The following is a 27285-nucleotide window of genomic DNA, read 5'->3' on the forward strand; positions in this document are numbered from 1 at the left end:
GATTTTTATTTTTTATTTTAGAGTGGTCATGGTCACACTGCCAACACACATTTATGTACAAAAACCTTGTCAAAGTGGATTCTGCATAATATGGGTCCTTTAATTTTTACTAGACATCAATGAGATTAATGGAGAACAAGAGACACAAAAAGTCTCCATTAAAGTTTAAAAGAGATCTAAAAAATGTAACAAACTAAGCTCAGATATGCAGAGTCTGCAATGAAAATATGAACTCAAACATTTATCATCAAATTTTCACAAATCCATATTATTTTACTTCTACATTCAACATTAATTTTACAGCTCCATACTCTTAATGTACTTGAACAATTCTCTCATTTGTTTCCATTTTTTCTCCTAAGCAAGTTTGCGAGAAACATCGGACACTAAGTTGATGCTTAAAATAAATCTCCTGAGCTATGAAAGAGCAACATCTAGGCAGTAATATTTTTCTTTGGGTTGTTTTTCCTCTTTCGTTCTGTCCAAATTATACACCGTACTAAACATAGCATACTTCCTCTTACATACGCACATCCAGTACATCACTCCATTATGACATACCATCATGTCTTTCACACCTGGAAATAGCCACGACAACCCTCTATTTTGCAGTTTCTCTCTTACACACATACAACATGTCAGAAAATGATTTAATAACAGTTATTTGCTTCCCAGTTCCAGTGACACTTGCGTTGTCTGAGATGACTGAAGACAGCAAAGCTCAGCTTCATTTACCTTTTCACACCTTCATGTCTGTCACACTACACTCTCCTCTACTGTACGATGGCATTCAGTTCACACGAGAGCGTTATTGAATACTCAGATCCCACCAGAGCGCTGTCACAGCCATTGTCCCTCTCCACCTGCAGGCTAATGGCTCTCTTAATGCCATGTCCTCCACAAATGAAGGTGTGGTCACCTGTCAACCATTCAGCCAGGTCTCAGATGTATTTCCAGGTGCCCGCCGGTGGGAACTGGCAGATTGCCTGTCTGGTTGTCGGGTGAGGTAGCGGTGAGGGATTTACTGTTCCCATCACAACACTGGGTGTCAGAATTCCTGGCCTTTCACTGAATGTTGTAATCCTCAGCATTGTACACAGCGGTGGGTTAGAATACCTAAAAGAAAGCATCTTTTATTACATAGGATTATGAGGGCTAATATGTCACCAACAATTTGGTTTATAAATAAAAAAATGTGCAATATTAATTTGCATACCTGTACCTACAGTAAAGAGTGTATAATAGCATCTCAGAGGTACATATTGGTACCACAGAGTGCATATTAGGTACATACAGTATAAGTAGCAAATGTACATCTGTACCTAAATGGTACATATTAGGACCTTTTAAAAGGGTGCTGCCCCAGTGACAGTTTGGGACCTTTTATTGACCATTGAGCACTTCATGATTTTGGATGGTCTTTGAGACAAATAGACATGTGGCCGATTTTAAAGCACTGTACACGGACCTATATATAAGTTAGGTGTCCATCTACAATAGGAGTGTTACAATTCTCCAAATCCTTGATTCGATAACATTTTAAATTCTAAAGTACCAGATACTTTTATGGAATATAATATCTGACCTTAAATCCAGACATGCCCTGCCATGTTAGTCGTACCTACACGCTTTTATATCCGTCAGATGAAATTGTGTGACTATACCCAATAAGTCATGTTTAAATGCTGTTTTCATAACTCTTAAGCAACTGAAATAAGTTGTTGTGAAACTTAAACAGATCTCAGTTCAGAGAAATGACCGGTCCTGCCACAGACGCCGCTCTGGTGTGCACGTGCACGTGCACGCTATTTAAAATCGAAATCGTGACACCTTTAATGTACAAGGTAGCTCAATTGGTATAGCATTGTGTTAGCAGTGCAAAGATTATGGGTTTGATTTACAGGGAACACATGTACTGATAAAATGTATACTTGAATGCATGGTCACTTCAAATGAAAGCATCAACCAAATGCATTAAAATGTAAAATATATAAAAATGCTGGGCCATTTTAGCCCAGGTTGGATTGACATACCTAACTGTTTTAAGTTAACATACAAAATGGGTCAACTCACCCATCCATGGGTTGAAAGTGTTTATAAAAACAATTCCACATTCAAATAAAGGTTTGGTAATTCCTGTAGATCAGTGTTTCCCAATCAGGGGGCCGGGGCCCACAGGGGGGCTGAGCAGATTTCCAAGAAGGGCCTCAAGATGACTCAAAATTAAAAAAAATTAGACAAAACAAGCATTAAAAAAGCTAAAACAAGCAAAAATAAAGATGCTTCTTATTTTTTTGGCCATTTTAGTAGTGAAGATACATCTGTCTAGTCAATCAAACTCTAGTTAATTTTATTTGAAAAAAATTTAGTGAATGGGGGGCCTTCAAATATTTTGGTTGTTGGTGTTTTAAACCCTCAACAGAGCCCCCAAGGCAGCGCTGCCTGAAAGTCACTCCCCGCCCCAAGTGTCTCAGCCAACCACAGCACCGACACCAGACATCGAGCCCCCCGCCAGCTTCTGGCAGATCGAGCTCACCATTGGTCAGGTGAGTTGCACAGATATGGTAAGATAGGAATGTGACTGTTTTTGAATTCTGCTCGAAATGTTTAGAGTGTTCAAATGACGTGTTTCCGCGTTTTCACGTGTCTGTTGCACGACTTTCTTTTTCGTGCCAGTTTTACGTATTGGTTACTAAAATTTTTTTTTCGTTTTTTCAAACCATTGTAGTTTAGGATTGGGGTCAGATTTGTGGTTTTCATCTGATTTTTAAACCGTTTTCGCGCGAGGATAAAGTTGGATTTGGGTTATGATGTCATTTTAAGCATTGGTTTATACGCCATGTCAGATTTTTAAACTGTTTTCGCTTGGGGTTGGGGTTAGGGTAGGGTTAGGGTTAGGATGTCATTTTAGGTAACAGAAAGTCATTCTAACCCCAATCCCACGCGACAATGGTAAGAAAATAGAAAAAACAATTGAGTAAATCAACACGCGAAACTGACACGAAAAAGAAAGTCGTGCCACGGACATGTGAAAACTTAAACAATCAAAAGACTTCGAGCTGAATTCAAATACAGACACAATCCCATCCCACCACATCTGCGCCACCCACCCGACCAACCGTGAGCTCGAACCGCCAGAAGCTGGCAGAAGGCTCGATATCTAGCACCAGTGCTGTGATTGGCTGAAATGCTCGGCACTGCCTTGAAGGCTCCGTTGAGGGCTTAAAACACCAATGAGCAAATATTGTTGTGGGCATCTAGGGGGCCTTGAAGTGAAAAAGGTTGGGAACCACTGCTGTAGATCTTATAGCCAGTTGCATAAAGATAGACGGCAAGTTAAGACTTTGTCTTAAGAACTACTCTGACCAACTAGCAATTAGTTAGGGCTAATTAGTCTTACTTTTCCGATTGAACTGAGATAATTTTTATCTAACTGACTTAAAACAGTTATGATCAGTTTTGAAGAAAAAATAACCGATGACTAACTTGTAAGACTTGTAGGCATCTTGTAGTCTAAACAGTTTATGCAACCGGCCACTGGTCTCGCTCTCATCTTTACTGTTTTTCATCTCTTCATTGCCTGGAAACAAAGTCATTACAGTAAACAGCTACTCTGTTTACTTTAACCCTCAGGTGCTGGCATTATTACACCACATAACTTCAAGCTTCTACCGCTGTATACCTAAAACATATAAACACTTCTGTCAACACATAAATCGGCACTTTTCGGCACCTTTCTCTCAGAGAACACAAATTCGACTTGGCACTCTTATTATTCTGATCAAACGTGACGGTAAATCCTTAGAAATCTTTCCGTCTCAGTATTCATTGCACCCTACTCCGCTTAGGTGAGTCGATAGGCCACGTGACAAATGTATACATTCAATAAGCCATTAAACAGCAATATATTTTTTTCTGGAAACTGACTGTGAAGTGTTTTCCCTCAGGCAGATGCTTTGCACTTGAACCGTACTGAAAATGTTGGATTGTTGTCAGCTGCAAACTGGCGGCTAGCCTGTGATCAAACGTTACAAAAATTGGCAGGTTAACAGGCAAACTGTAAATGCAACCTGACTGAAGAGCGCATTTATCAAAGTAACGGCATGACAGCATTTGCATTTTTAAAAAGGCAATTGCTGTAAGCAATAACTCATCTAGTGTGAAACGATAGTCCTTAGTGTTGCGAATACTGACACCTTTACAGCAAACAAAACAGGATAAACTCAAAGATCATTTGTCACTTCAGTTATACAGGTCATTTGCATATCCCATACAGTATGTCTTGAGATACCGAATTAAACGTTAAAATAAAATTAGCTGATTTTCACCTGATGAGTTATTTGCTGAATTGGTGAGTTTCTAATTTTTGTGTTACTTTTGGACCCTGGTAGCATCCGCTGATTCAGTGACTCATCATTAAAAGTGATAAGATTGTTAAAATGCATTATCATTAAAGGTGATAAGATTGCTAAAATGCATTAATAAAGTGATACAAGTGAAGTGTTTGTTTGTTAAAAGCTTTTATAGCATTGACCTATATGCGATAATTTAGTGTTTGTGTTGCTGACTGGACTGGCGGCTCAGTGTGAAACGTGCAATTGATCTGCTACTATAACAATGACAGACTGCCAATAGGAAATCAATCACTTACTGTGTATTTACACTATAGATAGACACTCCAGATTGCTGCCGTTCAGGCCGAGACTGTTCATTGGCACGCCAAACAGAAATGTAGACTTTAAACACGTAGTACAGGTGCAGTCTGGTTTGTTTTAGTAATGATGACTACACAAACACAGGCTGAAATTCACAAAGAATACAAGACACTAATACTGTTATGTATTTACGCACACTACTGTTTCTGTGTTGTTTTAACGTCCGATTCGCTAAATGAATTACGCAAATCGGGTAAAGGCAAGCATGCCCAAACAACGTGTTGAGCGCAGTTTTCACGGCACATTACCGTATGCTGCTGGCCAGATTTAAGAATACTGCAATCTGGCTTTATTTACTGGGCCTGTACATCATCCCTCAACTACTGCAGTTTATGTGCATGAATCTGCTATAAAATCCAGATAGTTAGCATGTCTGGAAATGTGCCCACTTATAAGTACGCAAAATCCACTTTTACAAGGTGTCTGGACATAAATGTGTGTTAACAGTGCATGAACACAACAACCATACAGTAAAAAATCCACCCTCTCCTTTTTTTAAATCCACATTAAGCTAAAGCATTAGACTTCTCTTGGTAATGTGTATCACACTAACCCCGCCCACGGCCACTGACTGACTTGTTAATTTTACCCAAAAGCTTTTCTAAATGTTTTTATTAGCACATTGTAGCGCTAATGCTTCTAAAGATACTGTTGTTGCAGACTGTATTCACAGGAATCAAATCTATTTTTAACCAAAAGCGCTCACTGTCTGTTGGTAAGGGTGTGGGGAGATGTAGCTCATTTGCATTTAAAGGTACAGACATGATTTTTTTTTTTTGGCCAAATGGGGCATTTTTGACATGCTATAACAAATGATCTGTGGGGTTTTTGAGCTGAAACTTCACAGACACATTCTGGGCACACATGAGACTCTATATTATATATGGGCAAGCTTTTAAAATATTTTAAATAAAGATATATGAGAGAAAAACTTGGTATTGATGGATATGCAGGGCAGACAGCTTCTTCTGTGGTAAACACTAGCAGCTTGCATTCACTCCACTGTGCATAGACTGTAAAGAAAGATGGACGCCGCGACGCCACTTCCTTCCATTGTAATGCATTGAAGCCCACAATGTTCGACCATGGGGGCTGCCATGTTATGTAAAAAGTCAGTTTGGAGCCAGGGCTTGCGCAGAAGGAATCGTCCGTTGAGCCAGAGGCGGTGCCGCGGTATCAAACATCCACCCAAACGCTCACGCACCCAATTCAACCACGCCAATCATAATGACACGCCCGATTTCTATAACATCAAATTACTAGCTAAAATGAAACTTATTACAAAAATATACAATTTTACATATATCAGGGTGATAACAACAACCTTGACCTTTTTCGAGGGCGCTCGATGTGCAGTTCGTCACAACATGTATGTAGCCCGTATGTGTGTGGTTCCTTTTTTAAAATATGTGTATTGCGTGTTGAGAGATCCTGTGTGCATCACGTGTTTTGTCAAAATAAGTGCCTGCTGCAAATGCGTCTAAAGGATTTATGATAAAAGAGACGCTCGCGTTTGCCAGATACTCACATAATCTTATGCATAATCAAAGTTTACTGTTAAGGGAGTGTCTTGCGTGTGTTTGTGAAAGTGAGCGTCTCTTTTATCATAAACGGTTTTGACGCGTGTGCAGCAGGCACCTTTTTTGACAAAACACGTGATGCACAAAGGATCTCTCAATACGCAATACACATATTTATAAAAAGGAACCACACACATGACACTTGAACACTTATTTTGAATTAGCGCCCCTCGGTTGAGCAGTCACGAGCTGCCACTGCCTTAAAGGATCAAAACCATCTTTCTGAAAATTTTATTGGAAGTGCAAATAATTTTTTATTTAGAACCAAGTCCTGTTCGTTTCCATGGAGAGGGTGGGGTTTATGACTTGTACTGCAGCCGGCCACTAGAGGGCGATCAAAGAGCCAACGGCTTTACTTTTCAAGATGTATGAGGCACCTGCCGCTGTGTTAAACAGCTAATTTAGCACTGTGGTGTAATGAATGTGCCTGCACGCGATTCCCAGACGAACACAACCACGGCACCGGTAGACGTCAGAGGTCACACACACAGGTACGACAGAGATATGCAACGCATTGCTACATTTGCCGGGTGCGAAGCTGCTATTGCGTGTAGAGCTTTAACTAATTAAACTGTGGTCGCTGCAGGTTAGACAGAGAGAAGGTTACTTATAGTATTGTGTGCGTGGGTGTGTAAGTGTGTGTACGCATGTCTTCTATAAAAACACCTTTAGAGAAGCAGATGGCATTAGCGTATCTAAATGTACACATAAGGTTTCGAACAGACTTTCGGAAACAGGTCTTAAAGTGACCTTGTGGCCCGAGTCTGCTTTTCCTTCCTCTCTTCAACAGATAGCCGAGGGCTCGTGTTCTAACAGAGACATTTATCATCTATTCTTTGGCAAGCTGTCAAGAGCTCATAATTTTCAAAACACAGAAATGTTCCCACAGTAATTACTGAAATATTCCTTTAAAGTTATCTTAAAACTGAGGTCATCTTTGACAGCAGCATATAAAAGATTGCAAAAAACAGCCCAGAGCTTATAGAGGTAAGCAATGTTACACATTTGTTACCTCGGGCTGGAGAAAGGAATCATGTGGCTTTTCTCGGTTTCTCTTGCATTCCAAGTTGAGACATGCTCCATCCTGTTAATCTGGATAGAGTTTGTGTCTATATGAATATGTTTGTGTGTGTGCCAAAAAGCTATCAAAATCAAAAAGCAGAAATGAAGACATGAAACAATGCGAACGTCCAAAAATGTATAGGTGCCATAGAATAAAATATTGTATTTACCTATAGTAATGACATATTGCGAGCTTCAAACGTGTTTGTTTCCTCATTTTATGTAAACCTTGTGCACGCAAGACTGCTGGAAAGCAGGCCAATCTCAACATTACACCGACTGTGACGTCACCGATATTGAGCGTAGCATTGTCCCCTATTTATAATAATAGGAATGATCAATCTTGTTATAACTTTACATTTTTGGATAATACTGACAATTTTTTCCTATTCCGTTGTATTAACATCATTGTTTATCATTCATTGTAAGTCTATGTACTTTGTCATCAAATACGTATTAAGGGCTTCCTACAAAAGGCAACCAAATTCTCATTGGCCTGTGAACTTGTTAGCAGACTCCTGTGAACAAACAGCACAGAGCATCACCCTCGGTCATGGACTGTCTGTCAGTCCTGGTGTTATACTGGCATTTCGCCATTTAAGACAGAAGGATGGAATTTGATGCGTCTCAGAATAGACATGTTAGTTAAGCTCCATTCTCTGCTCTGAGAGCAGCGTTTGATTTTCAGGCACAGATGGAGCAGATTGGTGCCCTGTCAAAATGCCCATGGTCATGCCAGGGGGATTGGGGTTCCAGTCTATGTCCTTTCAAGTTGGCATCTGTGATTCTTTCTTATGATCTGATTCTCACCGGACATTCCTGGGTCCCGAAGACGTCTGCTATCCCCTCCTAGTGACAGTCAGAGCCATCCGACCAGCCTGTAACCCCAGGCGAATCTCTTGTGATCAAGCCAGACGTGGCAGGGGACTGGGCCAGCTCTAGGAGAGAAACTGCTCTGTCCTTTAAAAATTGCAGGGCTGGACAGACTGTGTTTGTACTGACTGCAGGCTGTGTCTTGTGCCACTTTTGGGTTTGACTGCAGAGAAAGACGTGTTTGAATTAATGGTGCACTCGTTTTATCATTACAAATGTTTGGCACATTAATAAATTAATAGCGCTTTGCATAAAATATGCTTAACATGATAAACATGCATTTACAATGAGGACTTCAGTCATATCAGTGCTCTAATGAAAGCTATTTAATTTTACATGAAGCCTCGTGGGGATGATGTATTAGGGGACAGTTCGCACAAAAGACTTTTTATTACTCACTCACATGTATGAACATTGTTTATTTTTATACTCTAGACTCGTTTTTTTTTTTTTTGGAAAACTCATTTTTTGTCATCTTTAATTATCGTGTTTCATTTCTTTAGTTTATCCACAAACTCCCACTGTCCCTCTGAAGATCAGAAATCAAGCAAAAATAACTCCAGCTGTCTCCCATAACCCTGAACCATATTGAAAAGGGATCATTTTATACGATCGACGAGAGATGACAGCCTTCAAACTCTTTTAAATGGAAGAAAAACTAACCTTGAAACGCATTTGTGTATTATACTGTGCCAATCCTCCATCCCCTGGTGCCACCTCCCTCAAATTCTTTTCTGTTTTTCAAAAGACATAAATTGACATGATGACAAAATGGTCATGGACACATCGTTCTTATTTTCACCTTTTATATGTATTCTGTCCATCTCGAATCCATCTCCCAGAGCTAAGGGATGAGAAGAAAAATAAATAAGAGCCATCTGTGGTGCCCCATTGTGTTGAGATGATAGCTGAGGACGAATTTCAGTCTGGCGTAAAAGCTTTTATGAAAAAATACTACTGGTTTCAGCTTTGATACAAGACAAAAGAAAGTGGTCATGTATATCATGTATGGTTGAAAATCTATTTCAATGCAAGCAATACAAAGAAAGGTATGGGGAATTTTATGTGTTCCTGTTACGTGTTACCTGTTACTTAAGATGTCTTTTGAGATAAAACAAATAAACAAAATAATACAAAAAATTTATCTGTTACAAATGGGCATAGAAATATTGTTTCCCATTTTTTACCCAAGGGGTACATTCATAAAAATTTTACCCGTTGAGTCAAAAAGGGACAAACCCAGTCGTGTTAAATTAACCCCAAAAATGTTTCTATTTGACTCAACAATGCTGGGTTTAAACAGCCCAGCATAGGTTAAATTACAGCCCAGCAAATTTAATTTGTCCCTTTTTGACTCAAGGTTGGGTTGAAAATAAAGTGTAAGGGTTTAGATCAATCATTGTGAAATACAAAAATGATTTGCATTTCAAAGCAAATCTAAACATGAATTAGAATTTACTAATGCACATTCAATTCCCAAGCCGTGTTGTGGTGTACGCTATTTGCACTTTAAATAAACCGGGCAGGTTGAATATACAAAAGTGAATGATTTTCCAATCAATAATTTCAATAAATGCATAATATTTCATGCATAGGTAGGTAAAGCTTCAAATTACTCTTCGCTAAATCAAACCATACATTTTACTAACAGTTTTAGGAAAACATAATACATGCTTTTCTACATTGGCAATTTACTAACACGTATGATGAAGCATTTTTTCAGTTAATATGGGTCTTTTGGTTACGTGACAAAAGTCTATCTGCACACTATATTCAAAAAGACAAAAGAAGACCAGAGCATTTATTTCTTGTAAACACAGAAGATGAAGCACGTGTTTAATTTCAATTACAAGACACAACTGCTCATTCATCTCAGGATCGATTAGATATTGTGCTGTTGTGAATTATGAGACCATAGTAGGACTAAATGCATAATCAATTGACATGCTAATTACTGTAATTGCAGTAGCAGTATGTTTACCACAAGACTGACGGTTGCTTCACTGAGTTGTTTTATTTCAAGACTGTTCCACTACAGCCTGAAGAGAGGTGAGGATTGATCTTGTCACTGTGCCGCTCTTAAACCACACACCAAAAAACCAAAAGGAATTCCAACCATGTTTGCAATACACTGATGGCCATGAAGATGAAGGAACAAGTGTGTACTGTAAATCTGAATTCATATCTTGGGGTATATTTAGTGTCCTGTTAAGTCAGAGCCCCTAAGCCAATCTCCAAATACACAGCATGCTGTTTGAACCCGACACACATAAAATACGGACAAATGATCTGATCTGGCTCTAGTTAGTGACTCTTAAAGCGTACTGTGCATTGAAAAATAGCAACAGATTTCAAACCAACGTTGGGTTTTGACTTCACCCTGACGTTGGGTTGTGACATTTTGACGTCAATTCGACATTGTGTTTTGACGTCAGTTCGACGTTGTGTTTTGACGTCAGTCTGATGTTGTGTTTTGACGTCAGTCCAACCTTGGGTTTTGACGTCAGTCCGACATTGGGTTTTGACGTCAGACTGCCGTTGGGTTTTGAAGTCAATGTGGCGTTGGGTTTTGACATCAATCAGACGTTGGGTTTTGACGTTAATATGACATTGACTCTTAAAGTGTACTGTGCCTTGAAAAATAGCAGCAGATTTCAAACCGACGTTGGGTTTTGACTTCAGCCTGACATTGGGTTTTAAAATGTTGACGTCAAGTCGACGTTGTGTTTTGACGTCAATTTGACATTGTGTTTTGACGTCAGTCCGATGTTGTGTTTTGACGTCAGTCCGACGTTGGGTTTTGACATCAATTGTTGAAGTCAATGTGGCATTGGGTTTTGACATTAATCAGATGTTGGGTTTCGACGTTAATATGACGTTGTGTTTTGAAGTCAATCTGACGTTGGGTGTTGATGTGAGTCTAAAGTTTGGTTTTGACGTCAATCAGACGTTGGGTTTTGACGTCAATCGGGCGTTGGGTTTTGGCGTTAATATGACGTTGTGTTTTGACGTCAATCTGACGTTGGGTTTTGATGTCAGTCTGATGTTGGGTTTTGACATCAATTGTTGAAGTCAGTGTGGCATTAGGTTTTGACATTAATCTGACGTTGGGTTTGGACGGTAATATGACATTGGGTTTTGATGTCAGACTGACTTTGGGTTTTGATGTTAATCAGACATTGGGTTTTGACGTCAATGTGACGTTGGCTTTTGACATCAAACGGACATTGGGTTTTGATGTCAATCGGATGTTGGATTTTGACGTTAATATGACAATGTGTTTTGACGTCAATCTGACGTTGGCTTTTGATGTCAGTCTGACGTTGAGTTTTGACGTCAATCGGGCGTTGGGTTTTGACGTTAATATGACGTTGTGTTTTGCCATCAATCTGACGTTGGGTTTTGATGTCTGTCTGACATTGGGTTTTGACATCAATCAGATGTTGTGTTTTGACATCAATCAGATGTTGGGTTTTGACATCAGTCTGACGTTGTGTTTTGACATCAGTCTGACGTTGGGTTTTGACGTCAGTCTGACGTTGGGTTTTGACGTCAATAAGACGTTGGGTTTTGACGTCAATCAGACATTGGGTTTTGACGTCCATATGACGTTGGGATTTGACATTGGACCGACGTTGGGTTTTGACGTCAATCAGATGTGGGTTTTGACGTCAATGTGACATTGGGTTTTGACGTCAATCTGACGATGGGTTTTGACGTTAATATGAAGTTGGGTTTTGACATCAATCAGACGTTGGGTTTTGATGTCAATGTGGTGTTGGGTTTTGACGTCAGATTGACATTGGGTTTTAATGTCAGTTTGACTTTGGGTTTTCACGTCAATTAGACATTGGGTTTTGATATTGGACCAACGTTGGGTTTTGATGTCAGTCCAACCATGTTACCAATATAATGATGGCCATGATGATGGAGGAACGAGTGTGTACTGTAAGTCTGAATTTGTATACTGGGTTACATTTATTGTCCTGTTAAGTCAGAGCCCTTAAGCCAATCCCCAAATACACAGCATGCTGGTTGAACCCGACACACATGAAAGCACGAACAAATTATCTGATCTGACTCAAGCTAGTGACTTGTAAAGTGTACTGTGCCTTGAAAAATTGCAGCAGATGTCAACCCGACATTAGATTTTGACGTCAATATAACGTTGGGATTTGACGTCAAACTGATTTTGGAATTTGATGTTAAATGTGTGAATTCATTTCCAACCGAAACAGAACATCTGCTAGATGTTAGAGCTTGACGTCAGGCCGCTTGAGCCTTTTCACCCTTAAATACACAAATTTCTGGTTGTCCACATTTTTTATGCACTAAAATACAAATATTTAATATGAGAATAAGATCTATGTTAATATTAGAGTAATCCACACACAACAATTCACTGAAAATAATAAAAACAGAATTATAGTGCTACCATTGGGGCCTATCTTCATGATCTTGCCTAGTCCACAAGCTGGCCCTGAATAGCAGCTATTTGAAATGGTGTCTATGTGTCTTATCACAGAAAATTATGGTGAAGAGGGAGTACAAAACAGATGAAAATGGATCCATCTCTATTCTAGTCTGGTTCTCTCCATCTATTTAGTGTGTGAGAATGATTCCCTTTTGAGGAACAGGAATAGAGAGAGCGAGATGGGGCCATTAGAAACTACTAGAACTGTTAGCTGCAGTAAACAAGACGCACATGGCAGAACATAATTGCAAGAAGCTAAACCAAACTGCTGTACATCAGAGAAAAAGTAAGGAAACAGACCAAATTGGTGGTTGTAGTTAATAAGGAGGATCATACTGGCAGATTTAAAGCCTTTTTCTTCGCCTCCAGTGCATCAAATAATAATGAAACACAAATTCTGGAAGAGAAACAGAGATGTGAAAAATCAGATCTGGTGTTTGGTTTTAGTTAATCTAACCTTCAATTTCTTTTAACTGGCTGGTTTTCATTTACTTAAAACCCCATCAACCCACTGCAATGATTTTTTATTACCCTTATGAAAATTAACCATTTTATACTGTAATAAAGGTGTAGTAAACATGTTTTGGATGTTTTGGTTACCATTAGTAAAATCATGGTATAATCATCACAACTATGAAGACTGGAGTAAAACTGTGGTTAAATTGTGGTAACCATACAATTACGAAAATGAACCATTTGCATACCACAAAATAACAACAAAATAAAAACAATGGTTGCTGTAGTAAAACCATTGTTTTGTAAGTGGTAATTAAAATGTCAAAAAACGTTGTTTACTACAATACACAAAACCATGGCTAATTTTAGCAAGGTTAGTTTATCTACAGTATAGTATCCATGGTTTATGGTTTTATTTGTAGTTAAACCATGATACATTTTCGTAAGGGTAGTAACTTCTGAAATATTATATTTAAAACATAACTGCGTAAAACGTGTAAACTGAAAATGCTAACTTCAATCTATTGTAAACATGCATGTTGTTTGTAGCATCTGTACAGACACCTGACACCTGCACGCAACCTCAAATACACACACAAACAGTGGGGTGCCACAACAGGAGGCTGTGTGGTACAGATTTCAGGACCATTAAAAGATTGTTAACTCTCATCAAAGCTCACTGACAGATGTGACACCAACCACAACAAGAGGACGACAAGCCTTCAGGCATGTGCGTGCTAAAAGTGTGTACTAAGTAGTGCTGTGTTCAAAATATCGATACGACGATACATCGTCATGGACGCCTGACGATGCGCGCATCGATACAGCACCTTCCGTATCGATTCAGATGCACCTTTGAAATTAACGTGACGAATCGCTGTTGATCCGTGATCCATATAAAAAATGACGCATGTGTCCCGCGAAGTACGTAACTTAGTTAATGTTAGCGGGGTTTACTTTCACTTTGCGTCTCTGTCTCGCTGGCGCACGTGTCTGCATAACTTGCCAGCCGCGTTCTCTCTCTCTCTCTCTCTCTCTCTCTCTCTCTCTCTCTCTCTCTCTCTCTCTCTCTCTCTCTCTCTCTCTCTCTCTCGTATTTAAAATCAATGAGTTCAGTATGAAAGCGCAGATATCTTAGCCTATACTACTGGAAAGGGCTCTCTCATAAAACAGTACTAACGCATTAGAGAAGAAACACGACAAATATTTGCATGTGAAAAGTGTACATCTAGAGAAGAGATACAGAGCTCCTTCAAACTATAGCTGTCACATTGATAATCTGTTTTCTATTAAATAGTATTAAGTCTGACTGCATGTTTATACATAATTCATAGATATAGAATAATTACGTGAGAGACAAATATAATGCCTAGAGTAGGCTAAGACACTATCTTTGTAAAACTGCTTTTAAAAAACATACGTTAAATATTAACTCTGAGATTTTAAGTATTTCTATGAGTTACCCCAAAAGCTAATAAATGAATGGCAAAAACACAATTTTTACAACACTGCTTATTCAATGTACAATAAACAGATAATTATAATAATAATAATGTTACTAAATTCTGAACAAAAATGTAATTCAAAATAGTCTTGTATCGTGATGCGCATCGTATCGGGACCCTTGTATCGGGATACGTATCGTATCGGGAAATTGTTGGCGATACACAGCCCTAGTACTAAGGACAACTGTGACTATATTTATGCTTGAGTGTAGGTGTACATGTAGCTATTAATTTAAAACATGTTCCAAGGACTCTGTTTCTTTGTGTAGTTATTAGTAACAAGATAAATGGAAAGCCTCCATTTTTTTAGCATCAAACTTAATCTGCACTCAGACTAGATTAACATAACATCATTCCAGGGGAGTGAAGTAGTTAAGTTATTAAACTTAATTACTGAAATATTATTCTTAGGAATTTATTTGAGTACGATTGAAACTGACTACTGAGTACTAAATTACATTTCAAAGCAAGGGTAGGCAGTTTCGTAATGGCTAGCAATAGCACGCCAGCATAAAAGGGGAAAAGATCCCCCTGGAGCCTTCTCTAAAGCCACGCCATCTCTAAAAACGTATAAACGCAAACAGCCAGAGCAGAGTCTGCAAAGCATCATGAGAGAAGACGCTGGTGGAGTGTGGAATGCAAAACTTTCAAATGACCTCATACCTCAGTTACCGATAAGACATTACAGTAAAAACACTACAGCATCTCTATATTTACAACTGCGTAGCCTTTTGAAACATTTGATGTTATGCAAATACATAGACCGAAATGCAATGGTTGCACAAACATTTTATGTACCTGAGACGTTAGAAGTTGACTAATTTGGACTATTCAATTAAAAAGTACAAACTGGCTTGTTAATACACATAAAGCATATCTATCATGTGAGCTATGTCAAACTACAACAACTTATTAAATCTCTTTTCACATGTAAAATAAAAGTTATAAATGGCGGACGGTGACTTCTTTTTCAAGGACGCAAGATGCAAAGTTCGTTAAAAAAATGTATTTAGGCCATCATGTGTGTGGATCGTCATTTCTAAATATGCGTTTTGCATGTCATGTGAACCTATGTGCATCACACATCATGTCAAAATACATGCCTGCTGCAGACGCTTCGAAGGGGTTTACTCACGTTTGCCAGATACGCACTTAATCTTATGTTTAGCCTAATCAGAATTTAGTGTAAAGTGAGTTTCTTGCGAGTATTTTGTATACCCTTTTGACTTGTGTGCAGCAGGCACGTATTTTGACATGACGCATGATGCACAGAGGTTAACATGACACGTTGAACACATATTTTGACATGACGAGCCACACACAATAGCCAAACACATATTTTGACATGACAAGCCATACACATGACATGCCGAACACATATTTTGACATGACAAGTCACACACATGACACGTCAAACACATATTTTGACATGACGAGTCACACACATGATGCGCCAAACACATATTTTGACATGACAAGTCACACCCATGACACGTCAAACCCATATTTTGACATGACGAGTCACACACATGACACGTCAAACACATATTTTGACATGAGGGGTCACACACATGACGCGCCAAACACATATTTTGACATGACGAGTCACACACATGACGCGCCAAACACATATTTTGACATGACAAGTCACACACATGAAACGTCAAACATATATTTTGACATGATGAATCACACACATGATGCACCAAACACATTTTGACATGACGAGTCACACACATAACACCCCAAACACATATTTTGACATGATGAGTCACCCACACGACACCCTGAACACATATTTTGTCATGACAAGTCACAGACATGACACCCCAAACACATATTTTAACATGACGAGCCACAACCGACATGCCAAACATAAGTTTTTACATGGCACATGATGTACATAGGTTCACATGACATGCCAAACACATATTTAGACATGACAAGCCACACACGACACGCCGAACACATATTTTGACATGATTTTCATGCACAACCATTTCTAGGGTTTACAAAAAAATGGTGTGAAAAGGGAAAAACATCCAGTATGTGTCAGTCCTGTGGACGAAAATTGTTGATGCTAGAGGTCAGAGGAGAATGGTCTGACTGATTCAAGCTGATAGAAGAGCAACTTTGACTGAAATAACCACTCGTTACAACCAAGGTATGCAGCAAAGCATTTGTGAAGCAACAACACGCACAACCTTGAGGCGGATGGGCTACAATAGCAGAAGATCCCACCGGCAGTGGTGTAGTGCAGGGTATACGCAGGTATACGGAGTATACCCACTTCTTTATTTGATAGCATGGGGTGTACCCACTTCTATTTTAAAAAATGGGGGGATGAATTTGTTGTATACCCACTTCTCCAGGCACCACTACATCACTGCCCACAGGGTACCACTCATTTCCACTACAAATAGGAAGCTCACAAAAAATGGACAGTTGAAGACTGGAAAAATGTTGCCTGCTCTGAGGAGTAGTCTCGATTTCTGTTGAGACATTCAGATGGGAAAGTCAGAATTAGGCGTAAACAGAATGAGAACATGGATCCATCATGCCTTGTTACCACTGTGCAGGCTGGTGGTGGTGGTGTAATGGTGTGGGGGATGTTTTCTTGGCACACTTAAGCCCTTAGTGCCAATTGGGCATCGTTTAAATGCCACGGCCTACCTGAGCATTGTTTCTGACCATGTCCATCCCTTTATTACCACCATCCTCTGATGGCTACTTCCAGCAGGATAATGCACGATGTCACAAAACTCAAATCATTTCAAATTGGTTTCTTGAACATGACAATGAGTTCAATGTTCTAAAATGGCCTCCACAGTCACCAGATCTCAACCCAATAGAGCATCTTTGGGATGTGCTGGAACGGGAGCTTCGTGCCCTGGATGTGCATCCCACAAATCTCCATCAACTGCAAGATGCTATCCTATCAATACGGGCCAACATTTCTAAAGAATGCTTTCCGCACCTTGTTAAATCAATGCCACGCAGAATTAAGGCAGTTCTGAAGGCGAAAGGGGGTCAAACACAGTATTAGTATGGTGTTCCTAATAATCCTTTAGTGTATTACACTATCAAACAACTATTAAAGATATCTTAGTAAACTACACAGCATATACACATCACAAAAAAGGTTAAGAAAGAAATTATGCTATGCTACGTTTAGCATCTGGCTCACTTACGCAGTGTTTAGCCATGCTACAAAACCCCTACAGCCATGGCGACGCTAGGTGCCGCAAGTTGTTAACTGCGTCCTTTCACAGGGACCTGTCTGTTATTTACACACACATGCACGTATACACACATACACAGGCGCTCATCGGGGGAGATGGCTTGCGATTAGGCTTCATATTCCCACAAGCACACATGTAATTAATTAGCCAGCAGCCTCCTTCCCAACTTCCTGTCACTGCCTCCATTCCCGTTCTCTGGCTAAGGACAGAAGAGCCTCCTGGGTTACAGCTCCGGTAATCAGCCTCTGTGGGACCCCAATGTGTCTCAATCGACTGCTTAGTGGAGTAGCACAAAAGAGAAGGTGTGTTTCTGGTCGTATGTGGGTAAGCAGGCAAGATAGCCAATTGGGAATCCGTGTCCACTGGGACTAATTCACTTTGCTATTCATTAACCTCATCGTCTTACCGTGCAGAGGAAGTCTGGGTACAAGAGCATCTTTCAAAGGCAATGTCAAAGGAGTGCTGACTACAAATCCCAGGGTGCCCTGGGAGATGATCCAAGTCTTCCATTAAAGTGAGAGGCAGGTTTTGATCAGGTTATCAGATTAAAGATAGCAACCCCAAGGGCCCGAAGGCATACAAAAGACAAAAGCATCTTACATCGCTTTGATTTCAAGGAAAGTAGACCAAGTTTGGTCTCTTTGCATGCGGCGCGCAGCAGCTGTCGGGCAGATTTTTGCTGATTAAGCGCCTCTGTTTTTATTCAGAATCAAGGCAGAGAGAAAAGCTTGCACGTTCACATTAAGGATAGGAATACCTTTAAAATACTTTTACTCAAAATACTTTAATGTCGACCTAAAGTTTTAAAAATAAGTTTTACCACAAAAAAACATGGTTACATTATGGTTACCAATGGTTAATTGGATTGGTTAAAAAGATTTAACTACCACGTTTTTAATGCAATAAAACAATGGTTCATTTTCGTAAGGGTAGAACAGTATAATGCAGACCAGTTAATAACCTAAATTGAAATGTCTTGTAAAGCCAATTAAAAATTAAACATTTTAGGCAGCAAAATGTTTTTTATTTCTATTTTTATTAAAAATTACAATTTATGTATAATCTTCAACAAGTCTTTACCATCTGTTACAAAAAATATCAATAGCAAAATAGCCCTTGCTCCACAAAATGAAGAACATGAATGAGCTCCACAATAATAGATATGTGGATTCTGGTTGGTCATCTTCATACTTTACACATGATGTTCTCAGGAAACCTTGCCATGAATGAGAAGCTTTGTGCATCTGGGTTTCCATGACTACAGCAGCAGACAAACTGGAGGCTGAACGTCACAGTCTAATTCCTGAAGAGCTTGACAGCTGTTATTGTAAAAGCATCGAAAGATGTTGACATTTAGAGACAGCGAACATGGAAATTGTGCGTCTTGTAATCATAGGCCACTTGTGATGCAACTGTCATGTGGCAGTTGCATAGGCCGATGTTATACAAGGCTGAGGATTGTGGGAAATTTCTCCATCACATAATATGAAACAGCACAATGCCAGATAAAAAGTGCAATTAATTTTGCTATGTTAGCCCATACTTGGGAAATCATTTGATAATATAATCTCTGTCTGCCACCAATTAAAGCTAAGGGACCGTTTACATGACATTTTCAACCAAAAAATAAAAAAACTTTTATGCATTTTGGCTGGTTGTTTACACGACAATGATGTTTTGGTTTCCTAAAAATGCGAAATTTTGAAAATAAGTTTAAAATGCAAGTTTCCACAAAAAGCCACTATCGTTTTTGTGTAATGATAAAAAAACGCGAATCTGTGAAAATTGTAATGTCATGCGGATGGGAAATTAGACTTATGAGGTGTCATGAAACATTTTGATAACATTTTTTTGAATGCTATCAAAATAAGAAGCATACAGTTACAAACATCTCTTCATGTATTATTTTGCACATGATTTCAAATTACATCATTCAAACCAATTTTGTTTTTTTCCACATTAAAAGGGAAATTTTTCATTACTGCAACGTGTCCATGACTGGATTTGGGTTCTTTGACATGGAAATATATTTATAATTAAAAAATCTAAAAAATTAAAAGCTTCAGTGCATGTTACTATACATTTACAGTAAAGACACATGTGGTATTTGGTGATCATTGGTAAATGTAGAGACAATAATAAAGAATATAAATGTGTCCAAGAAACATTTTCTCATGCTCCGCAACAATTTTCAATCATTGTTTAAGCCCTCAAGAAACTAACATTTAAACAATTTTTTGGATGGGACATAATTGACTGTGACACTCAAAATGGCTACCAGGTAAGCAGTTCTTAATTTTTTCTCTCCAGATAAAAGTTGAAATTTTGTTTGTCATAGTACATAGACAACTTTTTAGTTATCATTACCGAAACATGAGTTTGTAAATATTTAATGTAATATTATGTTGCGGTTATGATCATTTTTGATAATAATAATCTAAAAAATGTAAATAATTCTATAGGAAATATTTTTAAATCCTCTAAAAATAATGGTTCTAGTACCTTTATCTTATATGTGCAAAAAAATTGGCCTCAAGGGCTTTTTAAAAAAAATCTGATGCTGGACACCTTCTAAGTCTGGATTTCATAAGAATCACCCGGATGCATACAGTACTACCCATTCAGTCACGTGTGAGTACTTGACAATCAGACTGATCTCACGGAAAGTGGTGTTATTGTCACAAAATTTTTTCGTGTCCATGGCACGAAATTCTTTTTTTTTGTGCCATGAGCATGAAATTTCTGTAAATAGTTTTTCGTGTTGGTGGCATGACTTACTTTTTCATGTTATTTTATACATTGTTTTCTCATAGTTTTTTCCTATTTTATTACCATTGTCTCTTTGGGTGGAATCACTTTCTGTTACATTTTTAGACATCCTAACTCAAACCCCAACTCAAACCCCAACTCCAGGCAAAAATTGTTTTAAAAGCGGAAGAAAAACATGTAGAAACCAATACATAAAGGTACATCCTAACCCAAACTCAAATCTAACCCCAAGCGACAATGATTTAAAAATACAGGGAAAAAATGAGAAAACAATACATACATTGACATGAAAAAGAAAGTCGTGCCACGGACATGAAAACTATTTATAGAAATTTGTGCTGAGTGACACGAAAAAGACATTCATGCTCAAGGCACAAAAAAAGCTGAATTTCGTGCCATGGACACAAATAGATTAATCAAATTATATACCTATAACACGACTTGCCATGAGATCATGTTGCGACAATCGTAACAACAATGGTGGCCTATAAGGTTTTGTTTGTGATGCTCAAGTTTATTAACATTTCTCCAACAAAGTTTACAAAATTTTGCTACTTTATATATTAGAATCACTTGAACCAACCTTATCGTTTCTTTACAATGTAACATCTACTGGCACGCATAATACAGCATAGTTGTTTTCATGGATCCGTGTTAACAGGGATCCTTTTGACAATGTTGTTGTGCGTACTTGTTATTTTTTTTAAATGCAAAGTAGAAACATTTTTAGTTTTACTACAACTTTTGTCATGTAAAGTGTCAGACTGACATTTCTCATTCGGCCATGCCTTTTTAACCTCTACAGACACAACATGGTGCAGCATTTAGTCACGAAGCAATGACTTCAGCTCCTTATAATTCAATTTCCTGTTGAACTTTGCTTTACCTACAGTACAGTGGTCATGCTGCAAGACAGCCATTTGTAAGGAAGTAAAGGCCTCTCTCTCTCTTTTTCTGTCTTACTCTCCCTTCCATCGTTTTCTCGCCGTATGGCCTAGTTTGATTCTGTCCAGATGTTGCTGAAACACAGGGTGTCTCTGTTCTCTGAGGAAACAGGGTCAGCACACCTCCATCCTCGTTTATCCGACCCCCCCCCAAAAGCTTTCTGATGTGACACAAGGCTGGTTAAGCTCCACCTGAGGACCTCGCATGCTGCCAGACGTGGCACAAAACACCCATTAAAACCCCAGCAGCTCACTGGAAACCAATGTTCTCACACATTCGACCCTGTTAAAATACTGTCCTCGGGTATGCATGTACCCACACTGCAACTGAGCTGCTGTAACGGTCCTGCAACAAAAACACAATGGGTCTCATTCACAGCCTTGCACATGTGTGTATACATGCAGAAAAACTTTATATGAGCATGTTCACAAAGTAATCATGATTCATCAGTTTTGACGCTAGCATTAGTCCCAACCAATGCAATGAAAAGGATGTTAGTTGTAAAATGTTTATTTATTAGGCTTCTTTTGCAACTATAAAGTGTATTATACTAGATCTTGACTAGGATCTGCAAAAAAATAAGCAGAAAAATTATTTCTCCACATTAAAACTAAGACACGAAAATCTAATTTGTTTTGTGATTCTGGAGGACATTTTGAGTGGGAACCCTTCCTAAGCACATACGTAAGACATTTAATGCAATCATTTTTGAATGAAACCCCTTGTGCAATTAGAAATAATGGTTAGAAATCAGCGAAAAGCTGAATCATTTGATGTCCATGTACTGTAGAGAAATCCTGTGGATTTTACCTAATTTGTCGGCCTTGACTTTACTGCCCAGCGGTACATATGTGAATGTTGTTGTATGTGCAAAACCTCTTCACCATGCCAAGAAATATCAAGTGAGGTCGAGGAAGAGGGGTCTTTCTTTTCCCCTGCCTCTCTATTCTCTTTTTCTTTCTATCTCCAATTTCCAAGCTGCTCCTCAGTCGGAGAGACAGGCCCAGCAGGGGAGCAGAGAGCACAATTTCCCCTCATGCTGTAATTCCTGCTTTCGGTCGGCTACGTATCATTACTGAGAGCTGCATGTAGTTATTTGTGTCCTGTGGCCGGATGTGTTTTGAGGGGGCAGATGGAGGAGAGGTTGGAGCCGAATGAAAAGCTCTAGAGCTGTAGTACAGACTTACAGTCATCTGGGGTTCCTGCCTGCTAAACATGGACGTCACCATGGATTAATCTACTGTAACGGGAACTATGGGAAGATGCTGGATGAAAAGATACGTCAGCCAGGGAAAGAGAAGAAGAGTATAGAGTAAATCATCACTATATGATAGAGAAAAGAAAAAGAAAAGAGAAGGAATGAAGAAATAACATTTACATGCATTTGGCAGATAGGTTAATTTTTTCAAGATGCAAGAGGTCAAAAGTTTCAGATCACTTGGCTGAAAAGATTCTCATGATCTGAAAACCATTTTGTTCTGAAAACCAATGCTTACATGCATTGCATTTACAGACAGAAATATCAATATTTTTGACTTTATAGTGTAATTTTTTTATTAATAAATTTTTTTTTATGTTTTTGAAAAAGATTACATATGAACAGTGGTGGCCGGTGACATATTTTTTCCGAGGGCGCTCAATTTGAAATTCGTCACAACATGTATGTAGCCCGTCATATGTGTGTTTCCTAATTTCAAAATATGTGTTCTTCACGTCAAGTGATCCTATGTGCATCACGTGTCTTGTCAAAATAAGTGCCTGCTGCAGACGCGTCGAAAGGGTTTATGATAAAAGAGACGCTCGCGTTTGCCAGATACTCGCATAATCTCATGCGTAATCAGAATTTACTGTTTACGGAGTGTCTTGCGTGTATTTTGTGAACATTAGCGTCTTTTTTATCATAAACGGTTTTGAAGCATTTGCAGCAGGCCCTTATTTTGACAAAACACGTGATGCACATGGTTGACATGACACAACAAACACATATTTTGAAAACACAAGCAACACACATGACATATTTTGAATTTGCGCCCCTCGAAAGAGCCACGAGCCGCCACTGCATATGAAGTAAAACAGTCAATAAGAGCCCAGCATTGATGTAAATTTCTTCAAAAGAGGCTGGTTGACAAAATGCAGAGTGTACATTTTTGCCAATTCTAACATAATATTAACATTAATAATAATACTAATGTCACAACTACTACTAATAATAATAACAAAAATGTATCAGTCCCTCCAGAAAAACGCAATTGTGCGATCGCGCGATACATTACATAATCAGCCAAAGTCCGCATATTTATCCGGGGCTGCATTTTTTCCAAATACGACGCACTTTCGCCGCATTAATTACATATTTCCGCGCACAAAATATGCGGGGCTTGCATGATTTCATAATCTCCGCATTTTCGTAGCAAAAAGTCACATATATATTAATAGAAAGTTTACTTCCCAAAAGCGCAGCCGTGTCCTCTATTGCCATGGGAACGTTATGAAGTGATGTGATTATGTGACGTGAACATCATTGCAGCTTTTGCAAGTTTCCACAGTTTTTGCAAGTTCCGCAATTTTCGCAAATTCCCGCAATTCCATTGCATAAATTGCATAAATATCCCGCATATTCCATCGCATTTTTTTAAAAAACGTGCCGCAAAATCGAGGATTTTTGCCCGCAACAATCACAAAAAAACTGCATTTTTCTGGAAGGACTGATTACTACTACTACTATTACTACTACTACTACTACTACTACTACTACCAATAATAATAATAATAATGCTAGCAGTAAAATTATAAAAAATAATAATAATAATAAACAGCAACATCAATATAAAATGATTGAAAAATTACAAAAAGTACAACTACGGATTGTACAAGGTTGTAACTGGTGCGACTGGTGCTGTGTACACACAACCATCTTATATATATATATATATATAGTGGCATGATTTAAGGATATTATGTGCGTGGAAAAACTCTGGCTATTAAATAATTAACAATTTCTATTAAATAATTAACAATTTCAGGATATTTTCAATCAATCTCCTCTTAACAAATATTTGACACTTCCACATACTGAAAACAGAGAATTTGACTGAGATGGCCATGAAATAACACAAGTACAAAAAGTGATCTGTTATCCTGTGCATGTTTTTGTGCACCATTGGTATTCTGGATAGATTTCATACAGCGAAAGAAAAAGCAAGAATGAGTGCATGTCTTTTTCATCTTTTTGTATTAGTAAAACATTTTCATACATTTTCATAACAGTTAAGCTTACAGCGCCTGGATATAAGCATATAGTCATAATTTTAAAACCTTTAACAATGTTGGAATTACGTTTATGTCAAATAATTTATAATTTGATCACACTGAGGTCGGTACAAAGCCTTAAATTAAGCTTGCTTTTAAAGCAAAGAAAGAGAGAGGGACACCAGTGTATCCTGTTTCTGGGACAAGAATGTAAACAAATTCACTCATCCAAACTTGTTATGTCTGCTCGATGCGTCTGGCCAGTACTGGTTTCATAACTCACTGTAATTGCAAAGGTTAAAATCTAACAAGTGCGCCCCTCCGCACCACACGAGAAGAAGACCACAAATCACCAAACTATCTCTAAAACACAGGAAAATCCATTCCTACAGTCGACATTTTAAGCCTCGCAATTTTTCCCAGACATCTTTCGAATCTCCTCCCACATTTAATGTCTTTGCTACAGAGTCTTTGCTTCTTTCAACCTAAACCGGTTTTGCTTGAATAAGTAAAGAAAGCATTTTTGGATGAAGCTGGTGATGACATTTTCAGTGCTATATGAGACATAAATGAGAGCATGATTCGATCCACTAGTTCATCCAGGACCACATGAACTCATGCTTGGACAAATCCACAGCCAGAGAAAGAATTTGGAATACTTTCGTATATCGCTCTATTACCCAGAGGGGTGGGATTCAGTAATGGACCCAAAATCCTAGCCGATGATATTCCAAAACTGACTTTGTTTGTTATGTCAGCGTGGAATGCTCATGCATCGGTAACCACAGAAGATCTCTGTTGGATGTTTTAGCCATGAGTCAACAGTTTTACACACAGACCCTGCAGGTGCACCTCCACAGTGAGTTATGATCTGTAGTGACACTCATCTGTTCTGATTCTTCCATCCTACGTGAGACTGACTCAATGTAACAGCGTGACAGAGAAACAAAATAAACAGAGCTCACAGATGGCCTCTTCTCCAACATTTTAGCGTGCAAAAGAGAGGTTTCAGATAGCCAACTAATTCTTATGACGCCACACAAAGCACAAAGACTTTGTGAGACAGACTAGCATAAAATGAGAATAAGGATTTTAATGCTATGTGATATCTAAATTCATACTTTAACAATATGATATACGCAGCCATTTATGAATTTGGCAGAAGCCTTTTTCCAAAGCAACTTACAGTGCAATCAAAGCTATATTTTATCAGTGTGTGTTCCCTGGGAATTAAAACCATGACCTTTGAAGTTTAAACACAATGCTCAACCAGTTAAGCCACATAACCATATAATGCAATATCCTTCTTTGCAAAGACAAGCTAATAAAACTTCAAAAAACTCTAGACTTAATTGTTCTTAATGTCAGCAATATATAACTTTTAACAATAAAAAATGTACAATACTTGATCTTGCCTGACCTTTGGGGTTAGACTGGCAGAGGACAGATATTACGAAGCAATGCAGATATATGAATATGTCAGGATTGATGAGAAACAGTGAGAGTGTTGTACAGATGGAGCTGTGAAGCAGCACAGTAGCCTCCATCACACACACACACACACACACACGTCCAGCATAATGATTCACCTCTTCTCCTCCTACTGACAGTGTGTGGGCCCGTCTGAATCAGACACCAGCCGCATGGCAACCGTACCATGGCAACCGTCTGCCTCCAAACAGATCCAACAGCTGTGAGAGAGAGAAAGAGCGGGGAATAGTTTACTACTATATTATTTGTGCTATCTTTATAGATTATGTATACTCCACTGTAGGGGAGAAATGTCTAACATTTACTGAGCACCATAAGGGGTTATAAAACCCTACTTGTAATTTAGAAGCAAGGTTATCCCTTTATTAGCTCAAGGTTATGAAACCTTGCTTGTAATTTAGAAGTGGGGTTATCCTGGAAATTAACCCAGGGTTATAAAACCATGCTTGTAATTTAGAGGCGGGGTTATCCCTGAAATGAACCAAGGTTTATAAACCTTGCTTGTAATTTAGAAGCTGGGTTATCCCTGAAGTTAACCCAGGTATATTGAACCATGCTTGTAATTTAGAAGCAGGGTTATCCCTGAAATTAACCCAGGGTTATGAAACCCTGCTTGTAATTTAGAAACGGGGTTATCCCTGAAATTAACCAAGGGTTTATAAAACCTTGCTTGTAATTTAGAAGCGGGGTTATCCCTGAAATTAACCCAGGTATATTGATCCATGCTTATAATTTAGAGGCGGGGTTATACCTGAATTAGCTCAGGGTTTTAAAACCCTGCTTGTAATTTAGAAGCGGGTTATCTCTGAAATTAACCCAGAGTTATGAAACCCTGCTTGTAATTTAGAAGCAGGGTTATCTCTGAAATTAATCCAGAGTTATGAAACCCTGCTTGTAATTTAGAAGCGGGGTTATCCTGGAAAT

The 27285-nt window shown here is 38.6% G+C and overlaps 1 long non-coding RNA gene across 1 annotated transcript; it reads right to left on the bottom strand.

The window, feature by feature from the left end:
- On the bottom strand, positions 1-26649 carry LOC129413472 (uncharacterized). The gene is made up of 4 exons (XR_008633948.2): positions 26460-26649; positions 8894-8964; positions 8168-8393; positions 1-1116 (listed from the first exon to the last, which is right to left on the bottom strand). It is a non-coding gene; the product is annotated as an uncharacterized lncRNA (long non-coding RNA).
- Positions 26650-27285: the final 636 nt, after the last annotated feature.

Source organism: Misgurnus anguillicaudatus, chromosome 5, assembly GCF_027580225.2.
Source record: "Misgurnus anguillicaudatus chromosome 5, ASM2758022v2, whole genome shotgun sequence".
NCBI lineage: Eukaryota > Metazoa > Chordata > Actinopteri > Cypriniformes > Cobitidae > Misgurnus > Misgurnus anguillicaudatus.